Below are 26,247 nucleotides of genomic sequence, written 5' to 3'. Positions count from 1 at the left end.
TGTTTGGAGCCTAGATGGGAACTGAGAGATGCTCATCTTTTGGTCCTGCGTTCACCCGCGCTCGATTAGCACGGAAGGACTCAACTGCACAGTGAGCAGAAGTGAAACCACGCAGCACTGCCTAGTTGCGCACTGGTGTGAACTTCCAGCCCCACCTCACCCAGCTCCGGCCCTCTCTACGAAGGGCTTCAGGCTCTGACTGGGGCTCTGCATGCGGCACCAGCTTGCAGGTCTGCTGGTCACTCAGCAAAGCAGAAGGTGCTGAGCTAGGCACAGCCAACAGCACAACACAGCACAAAAATGTAACAGTTCCCACAGCCCAGGGAGCCAAGCAGAAACTTCTCTCTCGTCCCCACTCTTCTGTTCTAGCCCTCACTGCTGCTTCCCATTCCTGTCTCCCCTCCATCACCTATCTGCCCACCATCACCTGCTCTGCTCCCGTGTACTGGTCTTCAGAGTCAGCTGTCCTGACCCTGAAACTGGTTGCTCATACTCATCAGCTGCCTCCTCCCCAGGAAGGAAGAAATTCCAGTATTTCAACATTCACTCCCATCCCAATTCGGGGAGAAAAACTGAAATTAGAGACTTTTTGTGAAACGGAAGTTCACAAGTTTAAAAGAAAAAAAAATAAATCTATTTGTGAACATTAGTGCATTTTGTGTCATTTGAAATGGAATCATTTTTACATTACTGAAACCAAAGTTAGTTCATTTTGGTTTGGTGACCTGACCCGAGAAATTTTGTTCTGAGTCAGTACACTATTGAACTGCTTTTATTCCCACAGTGGTGCGCTGCCTCAGACACTGCAGTTTGGCAGCCTGATAACCCCGGTCTCACGTCGGGGTCAGACTCCCTGGCTGGAAGGCAGTTCCCATAGCACACATCGATGTGTCCCGTGGCACAGCTCGGTCTTCAGGAGAGCTGTAATGCCATATGGGAAGGCCAAGGCCCTTGGAGTCCAGCAGAAGAGGACAGGTACCTCAGATAACAGCTCTCTGAGCAGCCGAGGACTAGCTGGAATCCAACACAATGTTTTGAACCAATTCTGAGTGGAGCCTTTCAGACCAGTTAAAGAAAAGTAAAGCAAGGAGGCATTCCCAGTCAGATAGTATAGACAGGTCAATGTAATATTTCTGGTTAAAAGCTAGTTTATTAATTTTACAGGTGATCAGAAATCTAGAATAGGGCTTTTCTAGGAACAAAAAAAAAAAAAGAAAAAAAGCTTCTATTTTAAAGAAACTGTGTTTTTCCCTGAAAAAGCCACTCCAAAGAAAAACTCAGATCAGGCTTGTACTGACCACAGCAGCATTCCTACAAACTGTCTTAAAAATAATCCAGTGAATGAAGCTCACTTACAGAAATTTCCCCAGCAAGGAACTTAAATTACAGTAATGTAAGCACCCTCTGCCTCCTCTTAGCTCCTGTTGTGACCCAAGGACTGCAGGACTGAGTTCATCCACTGAACAGAGTGGCTAGTTTAGGGAGAGCCTGACAAAGACTGAACTAGAGGTTTTGCAACAGATGCCTGAATGGTCAGTCCCTTGCTGGTTCTGGCCAAGGCACGGACACGGCTTCCACCTTAGCTGGGTAGAAACAGGTGCTGGTGGAGCTGCTGAAGGCTCCAAGTTCTGCCCCGGATGTTACGGGTGCCACCAACTCATATGCTCAACAAACAGCTCTTAAAACAAGCGGGGAGGACTCGGTGGGGGGATTAATATGTATTCACAGAAAGCTACTTTAATAGTTTTCCTGTAGACTCTGTAGCTCTTCTCGTGTGATGTGTGTTCTTACTCCTAGGGCTGTGTATCTGAGGGAAGGCAGAGTGCATGTGCGCGTACGGTTTTGATTTACTTCAGAAAAAAAGAAAAAGGAGAGACACTTAGCCTGTAGTTTCAGTGTTGGAAACTGCAATAAACCTCTCTTTTTAAACCCCATAACCTTGTGACTGTTTTATAGTTATAAGGAATCATAACCAGAGAAAGATTTAGCCTAACAGTGATCTGCCCTCAAAGACATTAATCTGTCAGATCCAATAGAAGGGGAAGAAGGAGACGAACCTTTCCTCTAAGTAATTCAAACAGATGGCGTATGGCTTCGGTGGGAACTTACTGTAAGTTGCCCCCGTAACAAGGGTAAATTTGGCAATGCTGCACACCCAAAGGATGCTGTTTACGAGCCAGTGTGAAAAATATCTCTGCACAATTTCCTTGTGCTTTAAAACCTGAATTCTCTATGATCATATCTCACTGCTTTTGTGGTCGACATATCCAGCCAGCCTTCCACTCACTTTTTTACCCCCTTTATGCCAGTAAGATTGAGTTTTTATTTTGTTTGCTTTTTTTTTTCCTCTTTTCAAAGTAGTTGTTTACTTTTGGGGGATCAGCAGAAGATAATCAAGTGCATCATGCCAACACGTTAAAGCAGTTTTCTATCAATATTTCAAATATAACTTTCTTTGTCTGGGCTTCTAGTAGTTTCTTTCTCACCCCGTAAAGCACACCAAAGTATCAGGTTAGTTTCTCTTTTCTTTCCTTCTCCATACCTTATATGGGAAATAAAGGGTTTATTTCCTCTTCTTCTCTCTTCTTCCCCCAAACCTCAGTCCCCAACTTCTCTTTTCTCGTTTTATCATACGAGTTCTCTCCCTCCTCCTCTTAGCCACCGTGTTTGTCCAGACTCACAGCCAAAAGCCCTTCTGGATCGCCTTGCTCTGGGTTCCTTCCTCTCCTCCAGAGAAGCAACAAATGGCTCCTGGGACACTTTGCTCCGTTTCCTCTCTTGGAAGAAAGCCAAGGCTTACTCAACTCCCTTTTCCTCAGGTCTGTCACTCAGCCCACTAACCTATCCCCATTTTCCACCCACACTGAACAAGCTGTAAGGTTTCCAAACTTGTCTGTAGAGCTTAATCCTAAATTCAGATCGTTGTCCTATAAGAGATCAGACGTGAAACCAATACCAATGCTTAACAGGTCTCATGATATCTCAAAGCAGGTGAAGACCATTATTGTCAAATTCCTAGCATGCAGCAAGGCTGATAGGGAGCACTGAAAGGTACAGGGCAGCAAGAGACCAAATTCACATGCGGTGGCAGTGCAGGAGAGTACACTGAATTCAGAGGGGCGGTAAACTTAGATGCTGGTTTTCCAGACCGGTCGGGGGAGGATCGGTATTGGAGGACCTGAGGGTAATCCCCAGATTACCCTTCAACACGCTCACAGGGAGCAAACATCACTTTGCATGGTGAAGCACGCCAGCCAGGCAGCATGCTTTATGTTTCATGTTAATGAGTATTAGCATGGAACCCAGCTTCCTTCCCCTCCCTATTTTTGATACAATTAAGGACCAGAATGAGCATTTCATTTCAGTCTACAACAGCAACAGACCACAGCACTGCAGAATAACAGGAAAGGGAGAGAACGAAGGAAAAAAAATAAAAATCCAGGTGGTAGACACTTACTGCTCTGGCCACTGCACAAAATAAAGGCTTGAGTGCACATTTTTGCCTGATTGCATAGCTGTCTCTGCTACCCATCTAATCTGCTTAGAAAACTGGTTTTGAAGGATATGGTTCAGACATACCACTTGCATCGGGGGGGTGGTGATGAGGGGGGAAAAAAGTGCTGCAGCTGCAAAAGATAAAATAGAGACAACTAATTTTCTCAGAGGTTGCAACACAACCTCTCCCCCTCCTCCACATGCAGTTACTGCACTGGCAGGATAAGCTGGAGATTCTCCAGCGTAAGCAAGAAGGCACAATAAGGTGTGCAGGCCCTTCTCCACCCCAGTACCCACAGCCCTTGGGGGTACCACAGAAAGCGAAGGCTGACAGCCCAGCCGCTCAAAAGGAGGTGGTGACATTCCTCCGCCTGCTCGTTTCAATTGCGTTACCATTTTTCAGAGGGGGACGCGAGAGGCGCACATCGCTAGATGTTACGCTGAGACAGTAACGAGCATCAGGGAGCTGCAGGCTCCTGTTATACCAATTGGTGGCTGGGTTCTGAACTCTCATTGTGTGATCCGATTTCTCCTGTTATCCAAGCCGTTTTGCAAACTCCGAGCATACGTTCATCTAAGCCATGTGTCCCGAAATCCAAACAGCTGAAAGGGACGGGAGGGGCGGAGAGAGAGGAGCACCACTGGATTTCTGGTGACAGTGTCTAAAATACACATTTGCACAAGGAAGTCTCACTTTAGATAGTCACTTAGCAAAACAAGTACAGCTGCTGACAGGCAAGAGGTACAGTTTCAAGTGACCATCAGACATAAAATAGGCCAAATAAATTACAGCAGTCTAAAGAGAGTGGGAGTGTGTGCTCCCACAAATACACCCAAGATAACACATGGATTACCAGTGGGTGACCCTATGTCAAGATTAGCAGACCCAGTTCTCATTTCAGTTGTGCTGTAGCAATGACATTACCCAAGATCTAGCAGAAGCGAAACTGAAATCAGAGTCCGACTCAGGATGCCAGGGAGGCAGCTGCTTTAGTTTTTTAATGCCTAGAATTTCAACCCAGTTTGCTTTGTTTCAGGAGCCTAAGCTGTCTTCGGCAGAAGGGCTAGCAGCCTTTGCCAGCTGCCACGTGATCTGCAGGGATGCTTTCTAAATGGAATTGTTTGTTTGTTTGTTTGAGGTGGGGATGGAGTAGAGGAGGTGGGGTTTGTTTCTAATGAAGGTAGACAGGATGAGAAGTATATTGGCATTTTTTTGTCCCTTTCCTTGAGGGTATTTTTTCCTTTATCTCCATTCCCTGCCCATATATACACTTGCTCTCTCCTCTGTGCTCTCCTACATGTAGACCCACCTTTCTCTGAAAGTTTCAAGAATGCCAGTTCTAGTCTTTGTGAGGTCTTTGAGGAGACAACGTGTGAGTGGTTACTCCTGACTGAAGTAAAATATAAGGGTTTTTTACATCTATATAAATAATTTTAAGCTTTCCAAATATTAATTGCTTATGGAAGTTAAACATCTGCTAACAATAAACTCCTCGTACAAATGAGAAAATAGTTTCAGCCTGATTAAAATGCTTTCCCTTGCTAATTGCTAAGAATACAATTTTCTTGTCTTTTACAATGGCTATTTCATTAGTTATCCAATTATAAAAATATTTCAGTCCTTTCTCTTTCATGACAGAAAGGAAAAGGTCCAATTCCCATCTCCAACTCAGCTTTCAGAGTCCTGGAAAACCAAGTGAGAAACTGGCAATTATGACTAGCCATAAAAAGTCCTCAGGGCAGAGACCGACTACATGGGTTGCAGAGTCCACCTGTACACCTTCTCTCCCCACATCTCCCTCAACAGTCTGCCAAATTTTCACCAGTATTATACTACAGACTACATCTGACTGTGGCAACTAGGTACTGCAAGTGCAAAGAGGAGCTGAAATGCCGATAACGCGAGAATGCTTAGAATAGCTGATGCCAGAGGGAGAGAAGGGGGCCACCAGCTGAATTTGCATCACACAAGGAAAGAAGTCAGTTGGGTAAAAGCCCCCATATGGCTGCTTGGGAACATTTCAGCTAAAAGGGCTTTCACTGCTTGGAGAACTGCAGATCTCCTCCAGCTTCTCATCTCAGTCTGTACAAGCTGGTGCAGAAACATAAAGAATAAAATTCCAAAACCCCACAGTATTTTATTATACTGGAAAAGCAACTAGTCCTTCGCTTATGTTTTCTGCATTCAAGAATCTCAGAGCAGGTAGCTACAGTACTTGCCCTCTATCCACTTAAGGGATGAAAGGCCAGGCCTAGCTCGCTCAAGGTCAAATAGCAAGTTCAGCAGCAAAAGATGGGTAGGACTCGGTTACATCCAAATCCCGTTCAACCGTTCTACCCATTAGATCGAAGAGATGTTGAACACCCTGATGGCGTCAAGAATGACTAATGCCCTCCTAGGTGATAGAGAACTGGGAACTTGCACATCTCCTTCCTCTGCCTCCCACTCCTCTATTCTCACTTCAATATTGTTCCAAAGCCCATGTGACGAGATTTTCCTAATCAGCAATTAAATAGTTAATGCTTACATTACAGCAGATGGAACAGGAGTTGCTGCAGGGAAGGTATGCAGAGGGAAGGAGGAGAGAAGAAGCAGCAAGGAGGAAAACTCAGGCGGAGAAACAATCCTGAAGGAAAGCAGTTTTCCCACTAAAAGTAGTGATTAGTTGACTAGACAACATAACCCGTAAGACTTTGTCTAGACTAGGATCAAATGCTGTATTGTTGAAGGCGTTTGAGAGGCATAGTGTAGGTACGGCTCACAGCCTTTGAGCATGCGGTAGCCAAGGCAGGGACTAATTAGGACGTGTTCGCTAACACATCTTTATGTTCCACTTTTAAATCCTTGCCCAAGAACTCAAGGCTATGCAAAGCAAAGGTCTCTGATGTTGTCCGGATGATTATAAAAGCAAAGCTATGACACAGTGCAAAGAAATCAGAATGTCAAGAAATCACTGCAGTCTCACATCCAGCATTTTTCATACGCCTGTTGAATGCCTCTTTAAAATATTCACCAGCACACCAGCATTTCACTGGACAACCTGCTATGACATTTTTCCTCTAAAAAGTTAATCAAAGCTACAAGTGCCAATAGGAAAAGAGACCACAGTCTAACAGCCTACGCTCTTGTGAAACTTCTCCTTTTGCTCCAGTGTTTGCTTAGGCAGATTTGGGAAGGGGGGTGGGGAGAAAGAAGAGAGGACTAAGAGAAGTGTGCCCAGGGCCTTAGCAATACCATAATTTTGATAATCCATTGCCAGATTTGTAATTAAAATCAAGTCCCACCTGACTAGAGCGGACAGATGCCTCCACAGAGAACTTGTTCAGAGAGCTGTTACAATAAATACCAGGAGAATTACGAATGTTATAGCTTCTTCTTAACCCTTCCAGCAGTTTTTCAGGAACCGCCTGTCAGTTTGAAAGACTGATCATTTTCTTCTCGGCTTGTTCCAGGCTCTAGGTGGGCCCCTAACCAAATAGGCTTACCACTTAAAAGCTTAATTGCACCTGTGGCTTAAACCTTATCCCAGACAGCACTCGGGAGCATTTGGATTTGGGCGTTTCAGGTGTGGGACTGGGGCCTGCACTCACAGAGCTAGGCAAGTCGGAATAGGAGCCCCTGGTAAAAGCAGATTCTGCACACCAGGGAGCGAGGGATGGGGATAAAAGAAGTACTTTTCCCATTTTGATCACATTTATCTGTATTTACATTTCCACAGTTGAGTTTGAGTAATGTCCACCTCCTTGTTTGTGACTGAGGGCAGGTTTCACAGTCTCAGATTTCTTCTCCACAACAAAAAGATCAAAGTTTGAGCCACTTGTGCAACTTAGGTGTTTACAGTGAACTGGTCTAATCGCATGGCGAGCCCTCCCTCCTGTTATCAGTCTCACACTGAGCCAAGCTCCTTCATTCCAAGTGCACCAGGAAGGACCAAGAGCAGAGAGCCCACGTCTGGCGTGGATTATAACCCACCATCCCTTCTGTCTGCTCTTACATGGGAACTAAAATACAGCTCGCTGGGGAAAGGTTTAACGTGTTCAAGTGAAGGTTCACTCAGCGTCTTTTCTGCAGGGCTGACAGGCTGTTTCCAGGTTGTATTTTTAAAAGAGGCTTTCTAAAAAGCATCCAAAATGAAAGAGTATGTTCCCTTCACGCACCTTCTCAGTATCGCCTAGGTAGTACAGGCTCATAGTGCATCTTATTACCAAAGGAAATGTGTGCTGCCTTTTCAAAAGTTACTGGAGAAGAAAAGATAAAGAAATACGGCATAATAGAAGTCCATGCTTGCAAGCTTCCGTATTCCTAATCTCATTCTGTCTCATGCAAGGACACACAAACTGTCTAGGTGTCAGTTTTGTAAGCTATAAAATGGAGCTAAATTTTAGGGTTTTGTGAAATTGTTTTAATTAATAATTGCAAAGCACACATCTTCAGATGGAAGGTATCATATAAATATTAATGAGCTCTGACTACTGGCAGTATGCGCGTCTCTCAGGAATCGTAAGCACCATGGATGGATCAAAGAGGGCATGTAGCTCTAAGAGACAGAGTGGTGGGAGTTGGCTCTGTGTTTAACTCTATTTTAAAGCAGATCCTCAAGACTGTTGTGGATATTCCCTATCAAGTTACAGCAGCTTTCAATTAAAATTACATTTTATCCTTAGGCAAAATTCCACAGTGTACCTTTTAATATTAGCAGGGCACATTTGCACTCATGTAGATCTTTCTTCTACATACATGCATTACTAGATCTTTGTAAATAGGGGTCAAACCAACTGGGAAATAGGGATTTTTACCTTCATTTTCATCTAAATAAACACCTCTTACCTAGTTACATTACCAAACAACTTCCTGCTTTGCTGGTGATGCCGTGACCAGAAGTGGGATGGGGATGTGGCAGCTGTTTGCTGGCAGCTGTTTGCTCGCAGCCTTCACGGATCAGTCGGGCAGCGCTGCAGACATGCAGCCGTCCTTTCAATGACCGCAGCAGAAAATGCTGCACGGTAAAGATGCTGCTTCTGTTTTCCTGAGCAGTCATCTCCTGAGCACAAAAGGTGGCTACAGACAGGGCTGAGAGAGGCCCGAGCCCCTGCCTGGGCTCCCAGTGGGTGTGCTGGTGCTGGGAGAGGGGCAGCATCGCAGCTCGGCCTGCGGAGCCGCTGCCCTCCTGGGCCGGCAGCTGGGGAGCAGGCCCTGGCAGCCACCTCAGGAATGCGGGATGGCCGCAGGCCTCAGGAGTGCTTTCCAAAGAGGTGCTTACATTTGTTTCTCTTAGGGTCCAGCAAACCGGTGCTTTTTTGTTGTGGGGGGTGGTGGTGAGGAATGAGGAAGAGTTGCTTTGTTGAGGTTTTTTAAAAAACATTGCAAGACAACAGGGAGCAGGGACCAAACATTTTTCTTTCCCTGAGGAAAATTCAGTCTCCTCAGCTGCCTTCTTACCTCTCCCAAGCTGCAAGACCCCATGGCCAGCTTTTTGCCCACTTCTTGGCAGCCAGGGCTTCCTAAATACTTTGTCCCGACATGCGGCCTGCCAGAGGGTCTTCAGTGACTTGCCCGCCTTGCAGGGGCTGCATTTAATTTCCTGAGCAGAGTCAGGCCGATGGCCTGCTGGCGCGCTCACCTCAGGCACATCTCCATAAGCTCTGCTTTCTGCAGTGGCTGCTAAGGCAATGCTGTAGCCGCCTCCAGTTTTGTCTACACTGGGGCAGCTGGGACTGATAGCTTAGGCACGCTCAGGGTGGTTGTATTGTGTCCCTGAGCTGCTTGGAGGGATTACAGCAAAGAGATGGCATTAGGAATCCTTGCCACTTATTTGGCAAAAGAGGGAGAAATTTGGAAGATGCTCAGGACAGACAACATCCTGATAGCTAGAAAATAAAAAATGCCCCCAAAATTAATTTCCTCCTGGAGTGCCAATACAAGACGGGATGTTCACAGCATACAGTGAGTGGTTGCCAAAACAATGGTCTAATAACTTGGTTCTACTTGTGTTCAGTGCTAAAAGATAAGTCAGAAAATATAACTGTGTTTTGGTACTAAATAACATAGATCTGGCCACAGTGCCAACAATTTTTAGGCAAGGAACTATGAACCAGAGGGATGGGAGATCAATTTCTTTCCCTGGCCACACCACGAAATTTTACACCTCTCTAGGAATAATGTTTTCATAGCAAACCCAGGCATCAGTCCTAGCAACTACCTCTCTGTAAACTCTAGCCCAAAAGAATCACTTTGGAAAAGGTCATACCACCTCCTGTTCTCAGAATTAAGTTAATTAGCACTTGTCCCTCTCTGTATAAGGTCAGGGATCCTCCCACAAAGGAGGTACACAACCAGATTGTTAAAAGATGTACATATGCCCTCTTAAGCAAACAGGCTTCTTTGTAGCATCAGTAAGATTCCCTCTGGTCTCCCTGCAGAAGAACTCTCAACCGAAAGGGAAGCAGACTGGGAGATCAGCGTAACCAGTGCTTTGCCAGGTACAGGGAGCACAGTACAGGTCAATAGGCATGCTGGTATTTTAGTACTAGGCTGCAATCTCTCTCCATCTGGACTACTTTTATCAGGTTCAGCATCACCCTTTTTTGCAGAATGAAATATTTGAACTATGGAAATATTTTCTTGTTGAATTTGAAAGATTTGCAGTGCATTTTCCCCTCTGACACACTTTGTTTCTTCTTATTCCATTCAGGCATATGCTATATATATTATTGAAGTATTTCACTTCCCCTCCATGTGACCAGCTACGTGCATTGAGAGAAAGTAAATCCAGGTAAGACCTGCTATCAGTTATATCTGGGTGCAACTGAAGTTTGATCAGCAATGAAGGTCAACACGCTGTTCTGTATTTTCTGTCCACAAAAAAAAAGTTACACAGTTCACTTACTGAAAGAAGGAAAAAATAGCCTAGCCCATACAGTTCTTGGGCACAGAAACACTGTCACAGGTTGCCTGCCACAGTACTTACTCAAAAACAGAAATCCAAACCCAAGTGTTTAATTACAGACATGTCCATCCTAATCTCACTCTGACACAGTATAAACTGTGTGGGATGTAAACCCTACTTCTGAAGCTAGGAGCCTTTCAGACAGCCATGCTTGCTTTGAGCACAGCCTCGAACCTGCTAAGCAAGAAAGGATTTCACCAAGGAGGACCAGCTCCAGTTCCACGGGCAGAACACTGCTTTGCAGGCCCATAAAAAAGGGTCCAGAGACTACTTGTGTCAACTCCCTAAACCACAAACCACAGCTAGCCCTCCCTGCGAAGCACTTGCACGCTGCTCCTTGCAAAGCTGGAGCAAGATATTTTGGCATCCAGAGCGCCCTGTTTGGGGGCCCACCCATCCCTTTTGGTTTCTTTCCACTCCTTATCGTAGCCTTGCAGAGCCTCTTCCTGGGCAGCAGCAGAAACTGGGGAATATTTGCCTCCCCATTTGGCACCCTTCTGTTTCACCATCACCCTGCTCTTCTGAGCGAGGGTGCAGCTTACCCACCCTGCTGGATTCTCCGATCCCAAGAGTGGGGTAATATGTAGAGAATCACAGGGAAGAAATGTGAAATTGGCAACTCTGGCATTTGAAACAGAATGGGAATTCAGGATGCACTTGGCATTTCAGCTTTACACTTTAAAGTAAACAAGGCAAAACTGAACTGTAGCAAAGGAATGGCTTATGGGCAGCTCAGACTTGTCCTAGACTTAAGGCAGTCATTTCTCATAAGTACTTATAATTTTAAACATAAGAAAGGGGGAGAGGAGACAAAACAAACTGAGTCAACTGCTTACTGCATTTCTGATTCACAGTCCGCAGCAGATGTAAAACAGAAAATTATTCTATGAAAAAGTTCCTTTTTATGTATCTGGGACAGCCCCCAAAATTTTTACCAGAGAGGAAGAAGAGGACAAGAACTAAACTGCGAACTTGTCCGCACCCTAGCAGGAATTCACCCATTTTTCACCTCCCACAGGTATCATTAGCATGCTACTGAGAGCAGAAAAAAAAAGCAGCTAAGATCAAACACAAGCTAGTAACAAAGCTCTTCCTCTTGTCATCCTGCGATGGGCCAGAATTTCTGGCTGCAGCTAGTCTTTTCCTGAAAGGCTGGGTTAGTTCAGAGTCCCTTTTAAAAGAAGTGCCACACTATGAACGTGCTACAGCTGCGACACAGAAAGTGCAGAAGGCAGGAAGTCTGACGTTCACACCAACCTCAGCCCCTTCACTCACACCTCTTTTCAAATAGCTTTAGCACATGGAGCCCACATTTTCACATTCTCAGAACGAGCTTTATCTATCACATTGCAAGTTTAAGAGAATTTTTTGAAATTGTACAAGTCCCTCTTTCCACATTCAAAGACTGACTCCACTGAGAGAAACTTTTAAATTGTTTTTATAAACTCTTCTCCTCTCTGATTTTTGCAATAAGTTGCTACACTCCCTTTTAAAATAATCTTTATGATTTTAAAAAACTAAAATACGGATTGAAACACCATACCAACTGTTGTCACAGTCCAAAAATGTCCGGATTTTCAAACTTAAGTCCACCCCTGTATAAAAGGGCCACACACATGTAGACGTCAATCAGACTCGGTGGCAAAACAGAGGAACTCAGGCTGAGATTTCAGAATGGCACAGACTTTCCTGGACAGAAAGAAAGTGCCAGTCCTTACCCATCTGGAACAATTTCTGCATTTTTGAATGCAGACTTCTAAAGTTTGACCTCAAGAAGCCAAGTGCTTGATTTCTGCATCTCCTGCTTTGCAGTGTTTAGGGATACAAGCATAAAGAGAGGGAAATAAAGAAAAATGTATTATGTATAAGGCTACACCATAATTATACCTAATATTACAATTGTGACTGTTTTTGCAGGCAACTCAAGAGGTCTGTTCTGTGCCCAGAAATTCTGTAGCTGATCATGTGCATTTTTATTCCATTCTTTTAAGGAAACATTATCTCCATTCCCCTCCTCTCACCACTAGGATTAAAATAAAATAACATTCAAGGTATTTGTGGGAAATGGCAAACAAATGGGTAGTAAAGCCTGGAGACTGCTTGGCAGCAGAAAGGCACATGCAGAAATTAGCTATGGCAAGTAACAAAGTGAGGACAAAACCCAGCATTGTCCAGCGGTTGGACACTCAGCAACAGGCTAATGATTGAGTGGAAGGAGCCAACCCCACATGATACTGCAACGTCTCAAGTACTATTTTGAATCAGGTAAACTAATATCTCCTGTACCTGTTCCAAACCACACAGGAATATATGGTCTCTGTTTCTACAAAGTCTGCTGGCTGTGCTCTTCGAAGTAGCATCTATCTTGGAGAAGATCTTGTATTTTCTCTTGGTCTCTGAAAAAGAATCCCAAACAAGTGGCAGAGACACAGGGTTTTGGGAGCCCTTGCATGTTTATCTTTACTGATAAGCCTGCAATCTTTGCTGCAAGCACATCGGTGTGTGTCTGCAGCAAAACCTTATTCCAGTCAATGCCTTCCTTGGAACAGGCTTCCTCAGAACTGGTCAATGTGTTTAACCCCTTAGCAACCAATCTAAAGAGGCCTTGGTGTAGAAGACTTATTTTTCCTGCTCGAATATGCATCATGTTTTCATACATCTTTAAAAACTAAGCAAGCAAGTAAGCCAGCCCTGCTTTGAGACAGCAGCAGTGCAGAGTATGTACCTACAGAGATACTACAGTTAGGGTAATCTACCCTAAGAGAGCTCCGCCTCCCCAAACAGCCTCTGGTTCTGTGCAGATCAAAATTATTGTCCATTTAAAAGAAAGGGATGCAGCTATCTAAATTGTAGGTTGAACATATGAAACTTCATTAAGAGAACTTGTTGAAATTATTCTGTCTAATTGATTGGAGACTGTCAACAGGAGCTATTTGGGTTCCTAGAACTGGAGAATCAACCATAATTCCAAGACATCTGATCCTTTTCTAGTAGGTTGAGAAAACCTGCTCATGCAGCTTTGTTAATACTTGAATTCTCAGTTCACGCACACACACATGCCAAGGGCAAACATCCAGAAAGTCAACAGAGATCTCCCAAAGCTGACAGGCCAAGAGCTTGGACAGCCTGAAAATTACAAACAAGTGGCTTTTTTTCTGACAGCAGGTTCCATTTATTTCCTCCCACTTGCTCTTTCCCCATCTCCTTCCTACACCCCTGAGTCAACCTTCACCAGGCGAGTTTCAGTTAAGCATGTGCTTTGCCAGAGGTGTTTTTAAATTATGTTTTTAGAAGTTTATTTATAGTACACACGCACAGAGCATGATGCTTTTGGGGCTTCTGGAGACTTCAGCATGTCAGGCATGACTTTGCCAGGTAGAACGTGAATTCATCAGCTGATCCACAGAAAACCACCTCCCCTGTGTTTGTCTGCCTTTGTACTCCAGCTCAAAGTTGGAGTGAAAGAAAATAATTTTTGTTCTGTTATCTCCTACCCATTATTCATAACTTCCATGATCAACGTACTGGAAATCCCAACTGAAAAATTTTAGATGATGCCAACTGAACCTCCCCAGCTGATCTTTTGGCAAAAACAGCAGCCCATTAGACAACACAATGATTCTGTGAACACCTTCCCATTAGGGCAAGAGTCGGAATACAGTCCAATAAACAGAACTGGGTGAAACTTACAGTCAGAGTTCACATGCTCCAGCACTCCTTGCATCTGGCAAGCAGCAAGTTTCATTAAGCTTCATTAAGTTTCATTAATTCATAAATGGTTATACTTGACCCATGTGACCAGTTTCTCCTTTCATAAGAAGAGTGTAACGTGACCACAAGACCATTTCCAAGCAGAAAAGCATGTATTTCCAGAAGGAAATCTCTGAGCTCAAGTTCTGACCCAGAAAGATAGTTGTGCTAATGGTTTGGCTTTCCAAATGCAGTACAAGATGGGTTTTATTGCATAAAACTTTGCTGCTACAGAGAGATCCCACATTCTGTTTCCTGCTCCATATCTGGCCTGGACAGGGAACAGCCACTGGTCAGCCTTCCAATCAACCAGTGCGTTCAGGGCTGGATTTAGGATGAGTTTTACTTCCTTGTTCTGAAATGATGCACGTTGCTGAAACGTTGTTTCCTCAGCTGCGCAGCAAATAAAACCAGAGCAAGTTACTCAGAGTAATGGCTCGGAAACCTCAATATTAGGAGGTGGCACAGAGGCGTTCTGGAAGGAGAAGAAAAGGATGTGGTAGACAATTTGCTAAATGCCCAGCAACTCTCTCTCTGAAAAAGCTAGCTGTATGCCAGAATGCCTCAGGACAGGGCTGAGTCCACTGCTCTTTCCACAAGAGCAGCTTTTTCTAAATAAAGAGGTCTTTACACGCAGGACTTGGGAAACCTAATTCAGATTAACTAAAGTTGTGAATTTAAAGTGAATTAGCTAAACCACATTATATCTCTATACAGACACACTCGTTCAGTATTAAAAGAAACTTTAATTTGGTTTATCTCATTTTACTGAATTAAGAGCATTTTAATTCTAAGAGCGCCCATGCGGGGTTTAGTGAGTTGAACAAAGGATGAAAGGATGCTACGCTGGAGTTGAATGTGGCATAGGAAGTATCCGCAGTTCCATGCTGAAGAATGTTCATTCCTCCCCCACTTAAAAATAAGCTAACTAAAATTATAAATTCAATTTTTCTAATTATCCATGCCTATAAATCTCAAGCTGCATTTAAAAAAAGCCCTACCTCTGGCTCTGCATTTGCCTTTTGTTTCAACCTACCACAAAATATATGTGGTTTAAAAATGAAAATATCAGAAGGAAAAAGGACATTGGATTTGGCCTCCACCATTTCCATGAGCTACTAACCTGACCACCTAACAGAGAGTATAGTTCTCAAGTTTTAGAAGCGAGACTGTTGCGCTGTTTGTAAGCAGCTGAGTATGTTTCCAGCTTACCTAAGCAGTACACACCTCTTACAGCTCCTTCACGGGCCATACAACACCACAACTCAGCTAGTTGCACAGACACAACGTTTTTTCATCACAAGGGCCCAGGAAAAAAAAACATTTCACACAGGAGAAATGGCAAGTAATGGCAAATTTCTAGCTGCCGTTTAGGAAAAGACACTTAACCTCTCTGCTTCAATTTCCCTAGGATTGCTGGGAGAACTTGCGGCAAATCATAGACTGTAGAAGTCCAGCTAGCAGAAGGGAGACCAACCAACTGCTTGAAGTGAGAGTGGTCTGGCAACTGTGGTTACTAAATAGGCTGAACCCAAAAGATCTTCCCCCACAGAATACGTGCTACTTTCCATGCTACCCCTTTTTGAGTAGGAGAGAAAGGAAAAAAGGGATAAAGAATTTTTATTATAAAGTAAACACCACTCTGGCTCCAATGCAGTCTTTCACAAGAAGGAAAACCAACTTCTCAAGCAAGTCAAGATTGTTAAATAGGAGACAGATGAAAGCATTGCCTCAGAATGCAAGGAAATCCCAGGCTGGCTGGTTGGGAAAGAATTAGCAATACATAATTAAAAAAGCACTCTCCCCTTCCTCGTCCCTGAGGTGAACACAGGTCCTGCATAATATTGACTTCTACATCAGCACCAGAGAACGAAGCTATCACTTGAGGTCTTTCTCATTTCTAGCCAGGCCTCTCTCCCTCTGGCTTTTGGTTGCTGGAGGCTATTTCACACCAGTTACCAGCACTGTTCCTATGCAGCAGGACACGCTGTTCGTATGTGCAGCTTGTGATGAAAGATTTAGCCACTGGAGAACACCAGGAGGGAAGGAACTAGATAGTAGTTCTTATCTTGACTCGCAATAGAGGTTCAGTGGTCCCTTACTGGTGGCCTTGAATGAGCACCAATGGAGCCAACCCTCCTGCTTTTGCGTTTAGAATGGAGGAGTAGGGGAGAGCTGAGATCACACTTCACTGAACAGAGGAAATCCTGTCATTTGGTAATACCACCTGGAACACAGCCTGTCAGGATCCTCTCCAGGAAGAGCAACTGAAAGACCAGGAACATCTAGTGTATTCATCACTCCTGACACTCAGGGCAGACACATGCCACAGCACGGAGCCATGTACAGCACAGAAAGACTTCTCTACAGGCAGAGGCAGAAGGGACAGAGACCAGTGGACAGAGGTATGCAGAATGGAGCACTACAGAAAAAGCACACAGGGAAACACAGTTTATGCCTTTAGCACGAGAGACAGAGGCTGCTGACAACAAGCAATTGAGAAAAGCCAGCAGACAATCAAAACTAGCAAAGAAAATAAACAGGAGGTGTGAATGACAGCTGCCCCCAGTGATCGATAGTCTACAGGCAACTATACCAGTGACACACTGTGGAGCAATGTCACACCTTGCTATCCCTGTCCCTCCAAAAGTTCGAGACTGAGGACCGCTCAAAATACAGTGTGCAGTGGTGCAGCTGACCTGTGGAGTTCCTTGGTCCCCAATTCAAGAGGCAGGGAGTCAGCAAGAACGGCGTAAGTGCAAGTATGTTGTATATGATGGAGAATGCCCAGCTACACAGAACACCCATGTGAAGGCCAGAAACTCTCTTGCCTTGGGGCATAAGCCAACCACTGACTTCCTCTATGGGCAAGCTATTCCATAGTTGTTTGTTTTAGGAGTTCTTGTACCTTTCCCTCGAGCATCTGGTGTTTGCCTCTCTTGGAGAAAGGATGCCAGACTAGACAGACAGATCATGGCTTCTTTCTGGTATGGCAATTACTGCATTCCACCCTGGAAGGGGGAGAACACACTGGGGAAAGCGAGGAATGTTAGATGGCAAGTTCCAATAACACACGGACCCGTTAAATACCCTTCCCTCTCCATCTGGCCCTGCGCACTCGTGCCAGCAGCACGCCAGGAGCACACAGCAGCACAACTTGGCCCTTTGCATTCTCAAAGAGTCCTGTGTTCCACTATATAATTTGAGAACAAAGCTGAGCAGGGCTTGGCTCTCACCCTGAAGTCTTCATGCATGCAAGGAGGATGTCCCCATGAAAGTAAATGTGTTACAAAACCCGGAGACAGAGCAGAATTGTGGTGTGCAGCCCAAGTTAATACAAAATGCAATATTTAAAAAAAAACCAGATCTCACTAGAAACAATGGTCCCTCAGCATCAGGCTAAATCAGTCATTGTCCTATAGGATCTGTGCCTCTAGAACTAAAAAAAAAAGAAAACACATGAACGTTTACCTACAAAACCAGTTCCCTGCAACCCTTGAGTAAGTCAACCCACTTCCAGCAGAATAATAAATACTTGTGTCAGCCTATGAACTAGGGGCTTGGCATAGCGTTTGTACTTGAAATGGGCATTTGGCAAGGCCTCTCTCTTTCTCCTCTGAGCCTGAAGGCTCCCAAGCTCCCCAAGACAACTGCAATCTGGGGAAACTTAGACCTACCTTTCTACCTAAAAATCCTTCTCTCTGCTGACTTTGGCTCTGTGACAGTTTAGCCTTCAATTCCAGGTCTCTCAATCTGTGTGTCAGCAGAAATTGCTAGCAGATATCTGTCCAGATTAGCTGCCCAGACACTACCTTGCTTGTGACCTGCCTGGTTCATGGATACTCTTCTTGAAAGCAGCTGCTGCCGCTGCCGCTGCATTTATCCACCGGAGCCCTCATTTCCTTACTGCCCATCTGCTGCTGGGGAGGCAGAGCCACACAGACAAGACACAAACAGCCGACAGGGAAGACCTTGCCACACCAAACAATAAAAGCCAGGAAATCCGTAGCCTACACCTACCTAGTGAGTTTGTGCTGGTTTTTTAAAGCAGCAGCAGAATGTTAGTAAGCAAACACACATACAGTTGAATGACTCATCTGAGTTTAGACAAGTGGTATCTAAATAATGCTATTCTAACTTATTACTGTAACAAATACAAGAATTGATTTAATAACCTAATGTTGGTTTTGGATAGTAGAGTTCTGCATCAATGGGCCAAGACACTAATTATATTATCTTATTAAATCAGTGTATAATAATAGAACTTCTCCATGCATTGAAGGAACTAGGCTTAGCTCTGCATCAGAAAATAATCCCTTAAAGACAGAGAACGAGATAGTATTTAGCAGGAACTCCTTGTGACTGGGTACATAGTCCTTATTTCTTTCCTTTTCAAAATATTAATAAGTATTACCTTTAAGATATTGCATGACAAGAAATTTCCTCTGATAATCTTTTATTGCTTGTTTTTTAACCTCCCTCTATCTTTCTGAGAGGTAGTCAATATAATTCTCCAAAAGACTTAGGTAAAAGGGAAAGAACTACTGGTGCATATGCAGATCCATTCATTGTAAGCCTACAATAAAGCTTCTTCCATCAAGGTACAAGCAAAATGACTTGCTGACATTAACTGGCAAGTACTTTGCATTCATATGGTATCTTTCATCTACAGACTTCAAAGCATCTGACAGGAGGCAGGCAGGCGTTGTTTCTTCATCCGTCCAAGGAAGAAGCTGAAGCACAAAGTGGCAAGGTCTCTCAGAGAAGGTAAAACCATTAGCAGAAATCTAAATTAACTGATTCTCAGTTCTTAAAAATGAAATACTTTGCTCCCAGTACAAATTACACATGCACCAGAGAGCAAAACCACCACTCACCCACATTCCTCTAAGAATTGCTAGGGATTCTTTAAGAATTTAAATTTCATTCATTAGAAACTAAACAAACACGGAACACAAGAATACTCCTCTTCACACAGAGAAATGATGGGGATCTGAAACCAATCCAAATTTTAAGCTGTGTGTTGCTCCAAGGAGGGGCGCTCCTTGAATGAACCTGCAGAAGCACAGGTCTTCATTCATGAGGCAAGGAAGGGAAATCCTGCTACGTAACCTAGCAAGTGTTTAAATAAACCTGTTCAGAAGAAGACCTCTCCTCTCCAGAGAAAAACTAGAACTGTAAGAAAGGTTATAGAAATAATTTTTAAAATGCCATCTTAAAGAGTGTAAGCCTTGTTTCAGCACTTCACCTTATTCTTATAACTGAAGAAATGCTGACTGCCTAAAGCACTCAAAATTGTCAGCAGAAACTCCTTTTAAACATAAATAAGGAAAAAATGTCTGTACAGTACTGTTTTAAAAGAAGTGTATGGATTCCTGTAAGTTAGAAAATGACAAACAAAAAATAATGCTGAGGTGATCTCTGGAGCAAGCAGTCATTTAGCATTGGTTGAAGAGACTGCAATAGAAACTTTTAAAAATGCACTCTCTAGTTATGAGATCTCTCATGGCCTGTGGAGGTGGATAATATTAGAGGCTACTAAATCCTAAAGTTTATTTTTCTTAAAGTTTTCACTTCAAATAAAGCTTTGTTTTAAAATGTATGGGGCCAACTGTTAGAGCATTGAGGTCCTCGTTATTAGCCAGCTAGAGCCCATGAATTATGTTTAGTGAGAAGTTTATTGGCTCAGTAAACACCATTCCAGTTCCCCTCACCCCTGAACTGTGGAAGCCAAACCAAGAGATATTCAATGCCATGTTACTGCTAGCACCAGAGCAACCATTATCTGATTACAGGCATTTTATTTTTTGTAAGGAATTTGCTATTGCATCATTTAATACACGGAAGTCTTTAAATTTACCAAGGCAACACACAAAGAGTAAGTAACTGTTTGGTCCTGTTTACCATCTTCAGTGCAGGAATATTTGTTTCCATCTCGTAGCTTTCCAGAGTCCAAGTACTACAGAAATGCAATCCCTCAAACTCCTAGTAAGGCAGGAGTCTGGCAAGGCATTTAGAACACTAGCAAGATTAGACTGGGCAACCACAGGAGCCTTCTGGTAAAACCATCCAACGGAGGCAGGGCAGAGTGCAGGGCAGGAAGAAATTGCATTTGTTTCCTCTTACTGCCACTTTGTCTCAAGGAGACTCATAAAAAGGGGGTCCATTCTCTGTCCTGGGAGTAGGTGGCCAGAGCTCAGACTTAGTCTGGTCAGACTTAGACGGTGCTCTTTTTAAGTTACACAGTCAAGAACAACTTACACCACTATGACTTAATGGGAGAGCTGGCTGTGGCTCAGACACAATCCAGGTAAGATGCACGCGCATGGCCGAAACAGAGCTAGGGCAGACTGATGTGGCATTAGCACTGCCTAGCCTTGCGATGACTTGTGCACAGTGCCAGGAACCCAGAGAAGGAAACAGAAGGTAGGTACCTCCAGAACTAGCAAGACTGATGTGTAACTGTGCAAATCTAGAAGCAACTTCTCCTTGTGTGGCTGGCTTTGTCCTGGGCACAAAGCTGTTTTATTTGGTTACCTTTCACTGCCGTGAGCTAAAGCCCCACATACAGAAAGTAAGAAATGATCAGTCAGTGCAGTAACTTGTTTGCGTGCTTGTTGTTCCAGTTCTCTGGAATAGCTAAAATACACCAGAAGACTGTACAAAGACTGTGTCAGTCCTTGAGGCAAGGAAAGTTAATTTATTTGGACGAGTAAGGATGCAAGAAAGAGTGCTATAATAACAGTAGTCTGTTCTGGTAGCAGAGTAAACTGAAACTGAAGGAATTTAGGTTCTCCTCCTAGTTCTCTCCATCTGTCACTCCACTTCGGCTGAATAAGTCATCTTTTCATGTCTCTGCTTCCTTTCTCACCTTTTGCCTATACTGTCCATTTAGACTGTGACATTCTTCAGGGAAGAAGTTGTGCTTGAACAGCACCCAGTGACAGCTTTAGGGGTCTGCAGTGCCTAAGCCAAACAGCGCTTTTATATAAAGACTTTGCTATAGACCAGTTTACGTAACAAAAACTATGAAATCTCATATTCTCATGTAAATGCTTTTTCTGATGTCCTGAGAATCATGATGCCAGAATCTGTCCATATGGCACGGAAGAACCTTAGCAGTACAGATCCTTAATGTCCAACCAATCCCACAAGGACATGCCAAGGCTGTATTATCACACCCATAATGAAGCACCTCCAGGGAGCAGGCACAGTTAAAATCTTTCCACCCCAGTAGTGGTGAAAGACAAGATACCCTTCTCTTTAAACTTAACCCTCTCCCTTCCAAAGAATGCCTGGAATTTCTACTATTTCCCAGCAGAGACTGGAAGGCAGAGACTTGGCATGGGGCAAGACAGATAAGAGCAGTTGCCTTCTCTAGGTTTTGTTAACTCTGCATAATTGCTTAGGGCATGTGATGGTTAGAGACACACACACATCTGTCAGAGACAGGCTACAAATCACTAGGATAATTCCAAGCAAACAAAATCTAGTTTACAATGTGGCTGTGGTATATAAAACACCTCTGTAAAACTACAGTATAATTCAACTGCTGCAGGTTTAATTTACAAAATAATTATATAGTTTTCCCTCTCAACGACTGCCATTTAGGATCACTAAGATGTTGAATAAAGTCTTCGCTGTCTTCTAGGGCACATGGTGAAGGTTGATTGTTGCTGAAAGCCTCTCTAAGCAAGCCACATTTAAATATCATGTTTTGCAAAAGGGCCCATATTGTCTTCCATGTGAATTCAAGTTCCTTTACCAGTTTAAAATCTGGGTCAGAGCAATTTGCTTACATTTGGAATCCTTTTCCAGAATTAATGGTATGTGGGATTTAGACTTGTAGATATAAGACAACTGGATAAACTGCTATTATCTGCTCTGCATCATGCACGTACCATCTACAGTTTTCCTGCTAAGCTTTGTTCACATGTACAACCCACTTCTTCAGCAGTTGCACATTCAGCATACTAATGATATTATTCTTGGCCATCCTGTTAAACTCACAATATAAGTTAAAAGCACAGTAGGGGGGCCTGCTGGATTCTCAACAGTTTTTAGATGGCTACAGATTATAGCTGGCCAAGGGTGGAAGTTTTGATAAGCAGTCATGAAGCTGAGAGAGCTTTTCTGTTCAAATAGGATGTTGACTGGTGCTGACTCCCTCTCTATCACTTCTCTGGTGATAACTAGATTACCCAAATGTACTCTGCTTAGGGCTACATCAGACTACCACTTGGAAGCTCCAGTTAGTACTACGTACAGCTGCCAAATCGCTCAGCTGAATTTCAGACAGGGATCACACAGGACAACTGTGATGGGTGATGCCCTGCTTGTTTCACATTGCAGTTCAAGGAGGTACTTCTGGATTACTAATACCTCGTATGACTTGGGTGCTGGCTGTTTCAGAGATTATTTATTTCACTGTATCCTGACGGGCAGCTGTTAGCAGCACACATCTTTAAGTCTCTCTGATCTGGAAATTTGGGTGGCATAACATCTGTGCAGGAGTCCCACCCAAAGCTTTATTTTGGTGCTTCTTGAAAGACAGAAAGAAAAGAAAAAAGAAAGAAGCCCAAAACCACAAAACAGATTTGCAAGTTAAACTTACTGACAGAACTGACCTAAGTGCAAAACAATAACAGAATTATGATATTCACAGTTTCTCATAGTATTCCTCCAGGTACCGAATATCGTATTTTCTTAATGCAAGCCGCTTTGGAGTGACAATCAATGAAAGACATTAAGTACAATAAAAATATTGATTTTAGGTTAAAAATGTGGTTTCTACCTATGGGCTTGTAAAGGAAAACTCGGCGGTCTTACACTTCTCGTAGGTAAATTCTGAATTTTCAGCCCCTTGTTCATGCGCCAGGCAGAATAAAAATATCCACCTACACTAAACCAAAGGGAGCCACTCATAACCCAGACACAACCACAACAGACTTTCTTAACAGTCCTTGGCTTAATAGAACACTGCTTTGTGGTTATACCCACCACCAGGATTTCATCTTGCAAGTTCTAGCACATTTAATTTATTCCAGGTCATACATCAAATATAATATTAAAATTTAAGATGGCATTTGAGATCGAGACTTTCTTTTGCAGTGCGAGTAGAAAGAACACAGTTGGGACTGCGGGTACGTGAGTGTATTAATACATAAACACAGACTTGTAGCCATCACTCAAGAAAAACAATTGGTCTTAAGAGGGGAAAAAAGTTGTAAAGAGAATCAATTTCATTAAATAGCTCTATAAATCAATTCCACCAAAAATCAATGGGAAACTACATCCACAAGGTGCCAAGTAACTCCCACACATCAGGTGCAACTGTCCGTGACGGTGGCCGTGCAGCAGCTCTGCCTGCCGGCATTCAGACAGCCAAGGGCTGGAGCAAGAACCCTGCGTTGCCCACACTGTCCTCCAGCTCCCTCCTGCACCGCTGTCTGCCCCGCTGGCGCAGCCTGAGCTGTGTGCTGAGGCCTCTGGGCAAAGCAACATCACCACTCGCTTCCAAGGCTTGTGTGTCTGTATGATGGAGCCCAAAACAGGAGCAGAGTCGTGCTGCTCCTCACACAGGCCATGCAGGCCCTTGCCTCCAGAGACAGAGGTGGGCAGTCCCTCTGAAGAGACAGCAGAGGAAAACTCAGTACTTATTAGAGCCAGGCATCCCACATGCCCAGGTCTGAAATGAAGCACGACTTTGGGATTTTCCAGATGGCTTTGTGCCACAGCAAGTGTCCTTCTCTCCCAAAGGGGAGCTGACATGCACCAACACCGGGAAGGTGGTACAGAAACATTCGGGATGTGGGGCCCAACAGCCGCCAGCATGTAGTAAGTCACATACTGGTTAAACAAGTGACTTGTTAAAGCACAAGTTCATGAGTTCCACATTGTGTCAGTCTTGACTGTTCGGTGAGTCCCCAGTGACTGTGCCAGGCCACTGCCCTCTCACTTTCAAGTGCAGCTCAGTTGCATTTTCACATTTATAGGCTGTGGATACCCCTTCAATGACTGGAGAAACCCTCGGGGCTTTCATTTTGCGTGGCAGCTCTCAGATGACTTTAGAAACAAACCCCCTGGGGCTTTTGTTCTGTGTGGCAGAGCAGAGAGGGCACAGAAGATTCTGGCTTTGTTAAAACCTGCAGAAAAATTAATGTCCTATGTCCTCCCCTTCGTGTGCTCCACGTGTGCTGTCATGTCTCTGGGCCTGTTACAGACACACACTATTTAAGAAATTCAGACATAGCATTTTTGCAATTGAAAAACTTGATGAGTTCGCCCCTGCTATTCAGGACTAAGTACCAAATCCCATTTTTTCCTGTTGTAACTGAACGCCAAGCATAACTAAGTTCAATTATTCCACACAGGGACACTAATGTCTGGTATAATTCACATATATTTAACTTAGAGAAAGAGTGCGTGTGTGTGTGTGTGTATAATAAATAATGATCAATTTAATGAGAAGACTGAAGACTGTCCATGGCAGGGAATGAGACTATCTACTGCTTCTCTCCAAGGCTCTGCGACCCAACTGCAGGACGGATCTGATCTGCAAATTGTGTCTTAGCTGTTGGGTCTGATCTTAGCAATGAGCACCCTCAACCTACTGATTTCAACAGGATTTGAGAGCATTTGATATCAAACCTTCCATCAGTCACAAGTTTCCCCTAGACACAAGGGCATGCAGTTCTGGAAAGCAAGACTTTGACACAGGCTGGAGGTCAGGAACAAGTGGGAATTGTACAACCAGAGGCTTCAGTCTAACCACGGGTTCCTACCAAGACAAAGCAGCAACACATTCAACCTTGTCTCTTTGGAGTACTCCTTAGAACTTCATCATACGACTCTTCTGCTCCAGAAGAATTAATTGAACATTAAGTATACTAAGGGAAGCAGGACATCGTCAGTAGAACAGCCTGAAGATTTTCCTGCAACTCACAGTAGATGTTCCTCATTTTCCCTGTCCCTAAAAGCATCTGCAATGATACTTTCTTACCTACCGGCATATCAGTTTCGTACGAGTCAGAAAAGAAAATATTTTTGCTCAGTGGCATTCAAGTATTATAATAGGAAGGATGTTTGCAGAGTTTTGAAACACAGATCTTACTCTAAAGAGTCTTCATGCCCAAACAGATGCTACACCAACACTTGCATGGATGTAACCCTAGAGTATTTGGTGACTCTCTGAAGTTCTGGAGTCGCTAACAGTGAAGAAATTACTGTTACGTTTATGAACAACAACCCAAAACGTGGTGCAAAGTTTGTGTGGAAAGAAACAGAGAAAACAGATAGGAAGAGGCACAGCCCAGAGAATCAAGAGATTACAGTCATACAGCAAATACATAGAAATGGTTGGGAAAAGCAACTATGTGCACAACTGAGGATTCTGGAGCAAGCAAAGAATCCAACAGGTTAGACTAACAAAGGATAAATCAAACTAAGCAGACACTATGAACTAAGAGTTGAAGCCAGCACAGGGATCTGAAGTGTCAGCTTGCATTTAAAGACTACCGTGGTTAAAATCATGCACCAAATTGTATAATAGACAAATGAGATGAATTGAAAGATTAGTCTGCGAAAGTAGACTCAGGGAGAGGATTGTAAGGATTTTTTTTTTTTTTAAATCTTGCTCCTAAATTCTTCTGTACTCAATGAAAAAAAAAATCCTAAATCTCATTTCCTGCTACTACAGGGCTAAAAACTTAACACCATATTTCATAGCAGTTAACGTGAAACAGGATTACTGCGCTGACTTGCTCTAAAAAAGCAAATATATTCAAAAAACTAGATTGGGAAGGAGGTAAGATTTCCTTCTGCCAAATCCTCTCACAAGAAGCAGGAAGGAGAAAACATATTTTTCTCTAAGACTTCTGGGGATGAACAGAATTAAAAAGTCTGTTGCCCTCAGTAGAACTGATGTACTCTTCCAGTTGGACTTTTTTTGTTCAGTCATTCACTGTAGAGACTGACTTCATATGAATAATCACGCATTTCTTTCCTACTCAGATGAAGTGATGACACTCTTTTCAATGAAAGCAAAAGAAATTCT

The 26,247-nt window shown here is 43.6% G+C and overlaps 1 protein-coding gene across 11 annotated transcripts in view; it reads right to left on the bottom strand.

Moving 5' to 3' along the window:
• Positions 1-26,247, bottom strand: part of HIC2 (HIC ZBTB transcriptional repressor 2) — a 74,369-nt gene that overhangs the window by 36,212 nt on the left and 11,910 nt on the right. For 2 of the 11 annotated variants that reach the window (XM_086761620.1, XM_086761627.1), the window contains exon 2: positions 12,729-12,838. The exons of 6 other annotated variants lie outside the window; for them this stretch is intronic. The gene's annotated coding sequence lies outside the window, so the exon portion shown is untranslated. Of the gene's footprint in view, positions 1-8,323; positions 8,538-12,728; positions 12,839-26,247 lie in introns of those variants that run through there. 3 more of the 11 variants (XM_086761617.1, XM_086761619.1, XM_086761624.1) reach the window with 3 other exon arrangements.

Source organism: Chlamydotis macqueenii, chromosome 17 (genome assembly GCF_036417535.1).
Source record: "Chlamydotis macqueenii isolate bChlMac1 chromosome 17, bChlMac1.mat, whole genome shotgun sequence".
In the NCBI taxonomy this organism is placed as follows: domain Eukaryota; kingdom Metazoa; phylum Chordata; class Aves; order Otidiformes; family Otididae; genus Chlamydotis; species Chlamydotis macqueenii.
Note: the sequence above shows the minus strand (reverse complement) of the source record. Positions and strands in the feature narration are given on the sequence as shown.